The following is a 12,217-nucleotide window of genomic DNA, read 5'->3' on the forward strand; positions in this document are numbered from 1 at the left end:
GAGATGCTTGCTTTACGTTGAAAGCTTTACACGGATCGACGATTTTAATGCATCCTTGTGACATGCACAATTGTGGAAAAATGTTCATTTTTCGCCGAGACACGATTCGATCGTGTGTGAGCCGGTACTACTTCGTGTGTAATCGATGAACGATGCGTGTACTTCACGGATGCTTTTGCATGAATAAAATCGTTACGACCACGCTATTTGACGTTGCTGGCTATCCAAACTATCCCCAACGTACGATCTGTGGACCCTTTCTTGATAATTGAGAAGTGGATCGATTTTGGATGATAAATAAAAAGTTTTAACGTATTTAAAACGATCAAAGAGTAATAAGTAAATAAGATGAAAGGGAGAAATAAGGAATAATTTTGCATTTTGCATGAATAAAATCGCTATTTGACGTTGCTGGCTATCCAAACTATCTCCATCGTACGATCTGTGGACCCTTTCTTGATAATTGAGAAGTGGATCGATATTGGATGATAAATAAAAAGTTTTAACGTATTTAAAACGATCAAAGAGTAATAAGTAAATAAGATGAAAGGGAGAAATAAGGAATAATTTTGCATTTTGCAGGAATAAAATCGCTATTTGACGTTGCTGGCTATCCAAACTATCTGCAACATACGATCTGTGGACCCTTTCTTGATAATTGAGAAGTGGATCGATTTTGGATGATAAATAAGAAGTTTTAACGTATTTAAAATGATCAAAGAGTAATGAGTAAATAAGATGAAAGGGAAAAATAAAGAATAATTTTGCATTTTGCATGAATAAAATCGCTATTTGACGTTGCTGGCTATCCAAACTATCTCCAACGTACGATCTGTGGACTGTTTCTTGGTAATTGAGAAGTGGATCGATTTTGGAGGATAAATAAAAAGTTTTAAAGTATTTAAAACGATCAAAGAGTAATGAGTAAATCAGATGAAAGGGAAAAATAAGGAATAATTTTGCATTTTGCATGAATAAAATCGCTATTTGACGTTGCTGGCTATCCCAACTATCTGCAACATACGATCTGTGGACCCTTTCTTGATAATTGAGAAGTGGATCGATTTTGGATGATAAATAAAAAGTTTTAACTATTTAAAACGATCAAAGAGTAATGAGTAAATAAGGAATAATGCATGTGACTTTGCACCAGGACTTTGAGGATTGATAAATGGAAATGGAAATATTCTTCCTGTTTTATTATCTGTCCATTCCAAATGATAATTATTCTAGTGTAGATAAATTATCATTAATTTTAATATTGATGATTTTTATTGTTGAAAGGAGTGTTGGATATTATTTAATTATCATTAGGCCATGAATTTTTCTTCATACGTTTTTTCACCTCTGATTTTATATATGTGTTGTAATTATGGTCAATGATTCATGGAGAAGCTTTAAATCGCATATCTGATTAAAATAATAATAATTCACGTATTAAATCATGTGATTTAATTATCGCTTATTTGAACATCGATGAAATTTTTAACATTACACTTAATTTTATTAATAATTAATTTACATTATTCCAATATCGAGATATCGTTTCAAAAATCATTCGATTTTAATATTATAGGCAATCGTTCCTTCCTTATTCTCAAACATTTTTCTCATCATCGAACATCGAACTGAACTTTTCTTAAATCATACATTGCAAATACAGGATAATTATAGAATTTTCCAAAAAATTGTATAATCCCAACTTTTGCAAACTTGTCCAACAACCAAACGTAACGTTCACAATAAATTCTTCTCAGCAATTTCTCTTTCATCCAAAAAACATTCTGTCCTCGATTTTTCATCGAACTTATATCATATTTCTCTCGATTCTTTATTCTCAAAATTTTGCAACTCGTTTTTCCACGTTCTATTATATAAATGTTTATCGTTTATTGTAAAAATTGCAGAAAATTGTTGCTTCATACTTCTCCCCCAAGAAAAAGAGCCACATGTCATGAAAGGGAAAAAGAAGCGTAACGAATTGAAACCAGAGATCGTTGCTGTGCTCCACACCGTGAAAAATTACAATATAATAGAACCTCCATTATACGAAACAAGAAAACAAGATCGTTCGGATAAAAGAATTTTTGGGATAATAAGATACGAGACGAATTATTCTGAGAATAATTTAGACTATTTACCAAAAAAAAAATTGAGACAAATGGTACGAAAAATCACTATAAAAATTAAGAATTCCATATAAAATTACTCAATTCCAAAATTCGACCAAATCTTTTAACACGCAAAAAAACTTTGCACAAATAATTTTCCTTTTATCGCCATATAATTTTCCATTGTTACTTTTCCCAATTCTGTATCACTTTCATCCCTTTCTCGAGTAATTTTCCCAAATACTTCAATATTGAATATTGCCTAACCAATAATTTTGTTTTTTTTTATTCCAGTGCTCTACACACGAAGATGAAAATGAAATTTGAACAAACATCTCGTGATCTGAGAATTTTCATGGCCGCAAACTTGTCGGGAACAATAAACGTTTCGATCTTGTCGCACCATTACATTATTTCCACCATATTGCGATAAGGCAGAACCTCTGTAGTTTAAATCATTGTGACTTAAATGCATGGGTTGGATAACGGAATATTTAGATTACCAGAACTTGAAATAATTCCAACAACGTTCAACAACGTTCCTTCGCTTCCCTTAAATTGAAGAAAAATCTCCAATAATCGCCAACACAAATATTTTCAATCCGTGACGACGAATGCTTCATCGAAGCATACGTACCTCGTTGTTATTCATTCGTGTCGAACAATAAAAATCCCACCGTTTATGAACAAATATCGAGGATTTCTGCGGTATTTAACGCGATTCTGCTCCCTTTTCAACGTTTCGAAATTTGAATATCGAATATCGGTATCGCGTATCTTTTCTTCGTAGAATTTTGCAATCTAAATAAATTTCGCGTCCCTGTTATTTTCGATATTTAATTTTCTTCTTTGTTTTTCAATCGAATTAATGTTGCTTCACGTATTAATAAATTTTTATTGCGTTGGATAGAATATTTTCTGTGTTACGTAAAAATAATTTGTTGTATTTATTTTGTCATTGAGATTATTGTTAGAATTAGAATTCAATTGTAAATTAAGTATTATCGGATAATAAACTCTATATCCTTTCGTGGTTTTTTTAATAGCGAAAAATGTTGATCGGGAAGGGAATATTTCTTGTCCGAGTAGTTTCTTCATTAAAACTTTATAAAGTGAGAAAATGTTATTCAAAATTCATTCATAAAGTAAATTCTGCCTCGTTGCAGCGCTTTCCAACTTCGTTGTAAACTTATATATCTGCCTTCCCTCCATTCCCCCGTATCGAACACGTATAATTAATTCCAAAAATATAAAAATTACTAGAAAAATTATTATATACAACGAATCGGTTATTATTTAAATGGAAAATTATATATTTCGCGTGGCAGAACTTCCTTAAATTCACGGAAATTATTTAGAATAAGTTGTGAGGTTCGGTACAAGGATACGATAAATTACAGAAAATCGATATTAATTAAAAAATTCGAAAATACAGAATATATAGAATACAAACATAACGCGCAATAATTTATCAATAGATTGTACAATAGTTTCATAAATGATTTTAATAAATATTAATAAATATATTTCGTTTAATAATCGAATGATTGGAAGGCGTTTGTTAGTTTTAACTCGTTAAATTCTCAAAAAATTATAAATATTCAAACACGCTAAATCTTATTATTCTAAATTTCATCCAGCATTGTAAGATTTTTTCTCGCCTCAAAACAGTGCTCTTTATCGAAGATGTTTGAATTTTGACAATGAGATAGAGACAAAAAATTCATCCTCAGCGTCGTAAATATTATTGTAATTATAAAAATTATTTACAAAAATCGATCGATCCGGATTCGTTAATATTCAGACGAAAAATCATCGATCCTTCGAGAAATTGCACAAGCAAAGGAATCTGACTGCAATTCACGGAAATTATTCAAAATAAATTGAAAGGTTTAGTGTAACGCAAGGGCACGATAATTGAAAGAGAACGTTAATGATGCGAGCAACATTATCTACGCTTGCTTTTAATGTTGCAACCCAAGTTCTCCGTCTTAATTAAAACTTGCAGTCTCACGAGACGTCAACCTCGTGAAACATGAAGAATGAATTAAACATCAGTGTGAACCTTGCCTAAAAATATTTACAATTTTCTAATGTTTCTCGAGTAAAAAAGATGGAAATAATAATTGTTGTTCGACGCTGATTTCATTGTCGAAATTCAAACATCTTCGATGAAGAGCACTGTTTTGAGGCGAGAAAAAATCTTGCAAAGTTTTACAATGCTGGATGAAATTTAGGATAATAAGATTTAGCGTGTTTGAATATTTATAATTTTTTGAGAATTTAATTAGAACGAATTAAAACTAACAAACACCTTCCAATCGTTTGATTATTAAATGAAATATATTTATTAATATTTATTAAAATCATTTATCAACCTATTTGGTAAATTATTGCGCGTTATGTTTGTATTCTATATATTCTGTATTTTCGAATATTTTCTTTCTATTCTATTTCTAACCTGTCGATGAATAAATCGATGTGAAACATTTTCTTATTTTATCCTTTTATTTTCAAGGTATGTGAAATTCAATCGTTCAGCATGGCTAAGAAACGCACACGTTCGAAGTTATACGAGCAATGAATTCTCGGTTGAAGGAAACCTGCATTCATCCAGAGACATGGTAATTTATGAAAGATGCGATGGCGCGCGTGTAAATATTCATTCTCGACGAATAGTCGAGTGGAATTAAAAGAGAAACTGGAAACGACACGAGAATATTTCCAAGCAGACGAATTTCTGCGATTAAAATATCTAAATCCTCTGAGAAGTTATTAGATCTTTTTTTTCTTCATTCAACTTACAAAAATGGTATCATAAATGTTAGGTCATCTCATAAACGATATTGTTTCAAAAGTGAAAGAAAACAGAATCAAATTTATAGTGAAAAATAAATAATATGTAATTTTTAATAAAGAAAAAGAAATTCTCTTTAATTATGATTATATATCAAAAACAATATTTATTTATTAAACAATGTAATTTAATTTATTATTGGTTTTGAAACATTGTTTATGGAATAACCTGATATCAAATTTATATTTGAGAAGACACAATACACATGAGAAATTATTAAAATTATTAAAAACTCATTCAGAATTCGAAATTTTTAATAAAAATTGAATTTAATTCCTCTCAGATTCATCAGTTTAACACAATTTTTCTCTTATCAAAGAATAGAAAGAATATTCTCTAGAATTTCATCGACTAGATGTCAAGATTCAAAAGGAAGAAGCATCCAACGATTCACGGAATTTTCATTACTGGCTGACAAACTTCTGACTGTCATTTCGAGAAGAAACTGCTCGCGTTCTTCGCCTATCATTATTTAATCCTAATCTGACCGTGATACTCAAGAAACTATCTGGTATGCAATAAAAGGGATCACTATAAGCGCATTAAAAAACAGGATCTTCGAATTTTTCGCAAACTATAGCCCATAGATCTTGTGATAAATTAAATTGATAAATATCTTCTCATCCAATTTCAAAAAGATAAAATAATTTTTTATTGAAAAAAAATTATCGCAATTTAAAATTCAATTTCAGCTAATTCCAAAATAAAATAAAAAAAAAAACATTGTTTCCATTCAAAAAATTATAAATCCATTTCTTTACTATTTAATATTTAATATTAATTTAATATTTATATTTCAGATCCAACATCATTTTTTAATTGCAAAATTAAATTGAAATTAGAAGAGAGAATTGGATGAGAATTGGAAAATTTTAAATATTTTTAACAACGATCCAGTTTATCCCCAATACAAGTGGAAAAATAATCGTGAAACAGGAGAATTTTCACGCGTTCAGGAATGTTATGCTGCATCGAGCATGCATCCTAAAATACACTCATTCAGATAAATACTAAAAAAATAATTTTCTTTCACGAATTATTTCACTGTTTCTATGGAAATTCTATGGTCTCCGTTTCTACCCTTTATAAGCATCGATCGTATGAGGGAGCATAGATTAAATTCAACTACTCAAAGTAACCACCAAGCTCCCCTGCTTAACTAAATTACTAAAACTCGAGCGAATTGAGTAAAACTTTAAGTAATTGAATTGCACGCTCATTTTTTTCCTCCCTCCCCAAATTATTTTGGTTTCTTCTAAACATTTTATAATATTTTTGTTTCGAATAAAATAATACAATAATTTTAAGATATAATTATTCTCAAAATGAATTACATCGAATCGTTGCGATTTTATTTTTCTTTTTTTAATTTTATAAAAATCTTGAAAACGATTTCCAATTTCTTAAAAAAATTTTGTTTCATTCTATACATTGCAAAATAAAATGTTGAAAAAATTTAATAATCAACGATTGTACTACCTCAAGTATTTCTTTTGAGTTATTATACTATGAATAATTCAACAGCTTCGATAATTCATCAAAGATTAAAATGAAGAAAGTTTAAAAAAAATCATTTCTATTCCTATTTCTATTTCCTAAATATCAAATTTCGCGTTTCATTCAATTTAATTTCATTCTGAAAATATATATTTCAAATCTGAAAATATATTTCAAATCTGAAAATATATTTCAAATCTGAAAATATGTTTTACAACAAATTACGTTTCTTATGTTTTCGTTTAAATTTGTTATTATTATTCATTAATTACTTTCCCAAAATAATTAAAACGAACGCGTTTACAATATGCCTCAGTTTGGACGAGCTAATTATTTAACAGACATTTGACAGAATGTGCAACCAAATGGAAATATGCACAATCAAACGTTTCCATGTTCGATTAAAACCATACACCGGAATAAAAGCATTAAAGTTAACTTCGTTAACTTTTGAGGTGATTTCATTTCGTTGGAAATTCCGCTGTAATTTGAAACGTGTTTATAACGTGTGCAAAAAGGAAAACAACTTTTTAATTAAAACGCGATCTATTTCTACGAAGTCTGACTACTCGCACCGATCTCTCTATATTTTTTTTTAATTTATCATTATTATTTTTTATATAAAACGCGCGAAACATTTTGCGATTTATTTTTATTTTTTGTTTGAATAATTTATTTCAATTTTTTTTCATCCATCTTCCGTTTAAAACGCTCGACGATACTCGAAATTAAAAAAAGATTTTTAGGGGATAGAGAATCGATATTCTTCTCGAGGAAAAGGAAAGGCAGGCTGGAAGTACATTTAGAAGGATTTAAAAGTAGATAAATGCAGCTTCTTAGCCGCTTTCTTTAATCCTAAAACCTTGTCTCACGTCTCAAAAGCTGATGTTCAAGACGTATAAGTACATGGCTTTACTGAATATCGATTGAAGGATACAATGGAAATATGGTAGAAGTATTTTCTTCCTTAAAAGTATGCGACATGTAACATCTGAGTATATTTTAAAAACGTTAAATTTTGAAGAAAGAGAGGAAAAAATTGAATTGAATAAATAATCGTCAAAAAAATGTGACTTCAAATTTTTCTGCAAAAAAGTTTAAAGACGGCTTTGAAACATTAATTAAGTTTCGAAAAAAAAAAAAACTATTTCAATGAATGAAAATATTTTTAATTAAACGTTTCTGAACGGAATCTCCATTTTAGATAAAGTTACTTGAAATAATGCACCAGAGTTTCCTTACATTTTTATCGAGTGGCTATTGGACGAAGCTTGTTCGATTCAGATGGAAACTTTACTGCTTGTAACATTTTCTCGATAAGAGTCCAACCTTTTATCATCTTTCCGCTTGCGATCTTTCTTGTCCCTTGTCACATTCTGCCCGTTCTGATCTTTCGTCCGTTCAATTTAATTGCTTATAAATTTCGAAACATCTTAACGAAAGAAGAAATTTTTTCGAAAAGTATAGAAAAATTTTCAAACAAGAAAACTTCTTTCTATTCGACTTAATGTTTATTTACAAATATTAAAAATAGTCTGCCTTTCAGCCTTGTCTGTAATACCTTTGATGTTGTCTATAAAAAGATGAAAAATTTAATAAAGAGAAATGTTATAAATTCGAAAATAGAAAAGGGAAGGTAACGATTCAATTTTTTATATATGGTGAAGGAAAATTATAATGAAAGCTAATATACATAGAAATAATTATCTCAGTTCACTATAACTATCTTCCTCTTTTCACAAATCGAATTTTTCATTGCAAAATTAATAATAAATAAATATTTCGCCATTATCTAATATTCATAATGAACAATGACAAAATATGGATGAAAATTAAAAATGAGGAAAGATAATATCTTAAAGGATCAAAAAAGGTAGAAAATAATAATTATTAATAATTCTAAAATCAAAATATTAATTTAATCAATCCAATCTTATTGCTTAATCGCCTAGGATTAATCGTTGAATTAATCACTAGATTAATCATCAAGGAACCCTGATAGATTCGGCGTGGCATGGATTATTAATGTTTGAGAGGTAATATTCTCAACGAAGAAATTCCAGGTTTCCTTCAAGATTTCCATCTCTTCCGCTAAAGGGTAAATGTAATCGAATATCATAAATTCATCCCATATTTGCAGCGAACAGTGATTTATAGCCATTTATATCCACCACCTTACCCACCACCTTACCCACCACCTTAATCTATATTCTCCTCTCTTTAAAGCTAACCGTTATTATCAACCCTTAAATCTCCTATTTCTACTCTCATGAAATCTCCAGGATTGCGTGAAATTAACTGTCATCTAACTATTTTTTTTTTCTTTTTTCTTCTTCTTCTTCCCTTTTTCTCCGTTAAATTAAATCGATTTCAATGATTACATTTTCTATTCATTAATATAGTGGACAGTTTAATGAATCCTTTTAATGAACGACTGATATACGATTTAAATTTTTATGAAATGATTTTTTTTTTTACTAAATTGTATTTTCATTCTAACACCAAGTGAGAATTTTTTAAATGCTTGGTTAACTAGTTTCAATTGTATACAAAATTTATATAAAATGATATAATTCTTAAAGAGTTGAGGAATTGTCCACATATTTATAAATAGATATACATAAAAGGGGAGAAAAAGAAGGAAAATAAAGAAGAAAAAGAGGAAATTTGGATGATTATGATTCCCTTGATAATAGTTGCCAACAACTTTCGTTAAAAGATTTAGAATAATGTACATTTCTCTATATGAAATGATTCCATACGTGCTTTCATTTTGAAATATAAGAAATGCAATTCTCGTATTTTTAATGTGCTATTATAATAGAAATGGTAATAACAATAATTCTTTCAGAATTCTGATGTGAAATTTACATTATTCAAAATCCAATTCTATTTATATTTATTAAAATCCATTTGGAATTTAAAAAAAAAAAAGAATTCAGTGTAAAGTATCGAAAAAGTTACATATAGAGATTAATACTTATAACGATGCATTTATCCCTTCAAAAGCAAAAGTAATGTAACATTGAAATACTACGTCGAACTGTGTCGAACAGTTTATAACTGCTTCACAGAAGATGATAAATGGATATCGAAGTTTGCTCGAATTTTTCCTTGCCAAGATTAAAACGAAGCAAAGCTCTCACGTATGATACAAGGTAAAACTTTTTATAAAATGAATTCTTGTGAAATTAAACGTAAAAGAAAAAGCCAAAGATATAAAAGATTCATAATTTCATTTATAAATATTCCAAAGATATGTTACATATATAATGACATACGTGAAAACTTCAGTTTTATCTTGAGAAAAAAATGTGAAATAACAGAAGAAATTATTGAAAGAGAAAAAAGAAAAAAATTGATATTTCTGTTACATTCCACATAAAAATGTTTTAATTGTTTCGCAGTGCAAAGATTGTTTTTTTTATTTATGACAAGAGAATTTATCGCTGCAATAAGTTTCTAAATTTTATCGTAACCCGTAACACGTGTTTTAAACTGCCCGACACTTTTGCGTGAAAGCATACAATCTATGTTTTATAACGTCCATAGTATGGAGCATAACAAAATTGTTGTCGTCGTTAGTGAAAAGCATTATCCTTTTTTGAATGAAGCAAACTTCGTGTTATTTAACACATTTACTATGTAATCTACCATGTAAAAAGTTGATTGAACTCATGAATATATTTATATTAATATTCAAACATTATAATATGAAAAATTCATAACAAAAAGTTTTTGTTCAGTTTCAATTGTCAAATGTAATTTTATTATTCATTAAATATCTTTATCTCATTAATTAAATATCCTTTTGTAATTTATATAATATATTAATAATTATATAATATTTATAATAATTAAAAAATTTATAATAACTGTATATTTGTTTTATATTTATATAAGTTCATATTAATCTATATATTTATATAGATTATATTCTAATCTATATATTTATATATATTATAATTAATATTTTTATATTAATCTAACAATGTAAAATAAATATCTTAGAAACAGTTTTAAAATGGAACAAAAATTGATATAAAGTATTTTTTTTCATGAAAGAAACCAAACGTTAACAATAATCATTTTTGTTATGAATCTTTTTATTATTTAAATATAATTTTAAATTTGAATAAAAATAGAAACTCATAGTAATGATATTCATTTATATAAGTTTCAAACAAAAAATTATTATATAGAAAAAATAATATTTCCACATCAATAAAAACATAAATAACACAATATTTAAATAATATTTAAATTTATTTTCTATATAAAATAATAAATTCAAAAATATTACAATGTTTGAATATTAATTAGTAATAAAGAAAATTTTCTTAAATTTTATCAATCTTCTGAAAATAATAATCATAAATTATTGAAATTTCAACAAAACCTACATTAATAACTTAACCTCCAATTCCCAATCCCATATTTCATATGATTTAACTAAATTTTTATTTTACAACTATAATTTTCATTGCATTAATCAAAATTTTATCAGCTTGATCAATGTTGCATGTACTTAATTTTTTTTTTTTTTTTAGTAAAATTGAAATCGAAAATTTTTACCTTATTTTCGGAGTTTATTAGTGAATTTGAGAACAATTCATTCTTCGTGAATATAATAAAATTCAGCATGCAATTTGTTTTCGTAAATTGTTGCCAAAATTGGCATCCGGATAGACTTGTTGTTTGCATCCTGAAGAAGACAGCTTTCTCGGTCGATTTTCTTAAAAACTTCTGTGAATTCATGGATACGCTATTCATGCAAAAATTTAAATGCATGATCAAATTGTATTCAACGAAAAATTTTATTTTTTGAAGAATCAATTTGAATATTATACAGATAAAAGATATAATAATATATATATAGTTGAATACTAAAGAAAATTATTTTATTAATTGCAAATTAACCTCTCAAATTCTCGAATATCGATATTATCGATCTCTCAATTATTTCTACTAATCAAATTTACATTCTCGAAATTATTAATCGAATAAATATAATGCTTCTATTTATTTACGAAACTTCGAGATTTCTAAACTAAAATATCTAAATTATTCAAGAACTATTCTAACTAAGTCAAAGAATTTCGATAACCTACAAATCGGATAGAACGAAAAAAGTTCACGAAATTATACAATTTTTATATAATACCTATTAATTAATTAAATAAACATAATATTAATTAAATAATATTATTAATAGTTTATAAATTATAATATAATACGTACTCATAAAAATTCTGCGCAGTTAGAAATTTCTATCGACGACACACCACCATTTTCAACAGACTAGAATGACGCATAATCAAATGCGCATTAATATTATAGAGAATTATATTATAGGGATAAAAGATATAGTAATAAATATAGTAATAAATATATAAGTCGAATTGAACGAAAAAAGTTCACGAAATTATACAATTTTTATATAATATTTAATATTTAATTAAATAAACATAATATTAATTAAATAATACTATTAATAGTTTATAAATTATAATATAATACGTACCCGTAAAAATTCTGCGCAGTTAGAAATTTCTATCGACGACACCATTTTCACAGACTAGAATAATGCATAAGCAAATGCGCATTAATATTAGAGAATTATATTATAAAGATAANAAGATACAGTAATATATATATATAGATGAATACTAAAGAAATCTATTAATTGCAAATTAACCTCTCAAATTTTCGAGTATCGATATTATCGATTTTTCTTAATTATTTTTACTAA

General features: G+C 27.3%; 1 protein-coding gene across 1 annotated transcript in view; it reads right to left on the reverse strand.

Moving 5' to 3' along the window:
- The window catches only part of LOC102672950 (trehalase-like), a 68,804-nt gene extending 57,616 nt beyond the window's left edge, over window positions 1–11,188 (reverse strand). Inside the window, exon 1 of the mRNA XM_031512203.1 lies at window positions 11,041–11,188. The gene's annotated coding sequence lies outside the window, so the exon portion shown is untranslated. The remainder of the gene's footprint in view (window positions 1–11,040) is intronic.
- Window positions 11,189–12,217: the final 1,029 nt, after the last annotated feature.

The sequence above is a fragment of the Apis dorsata genome, unplaced genomic scaffold, assembly GCF_000469605.1.
Source record: "Apis dorsata unplaced genomic scaffold, Apis dorsata 1.3 scaffold_397, whole genome shotgun sequence".
NCBI classification, from domain to species: Eukaryota; Metazoa; Arthropoda; class Insecta; order Hymenoptera; family Apidae; genus Apis; species Apis dorsata.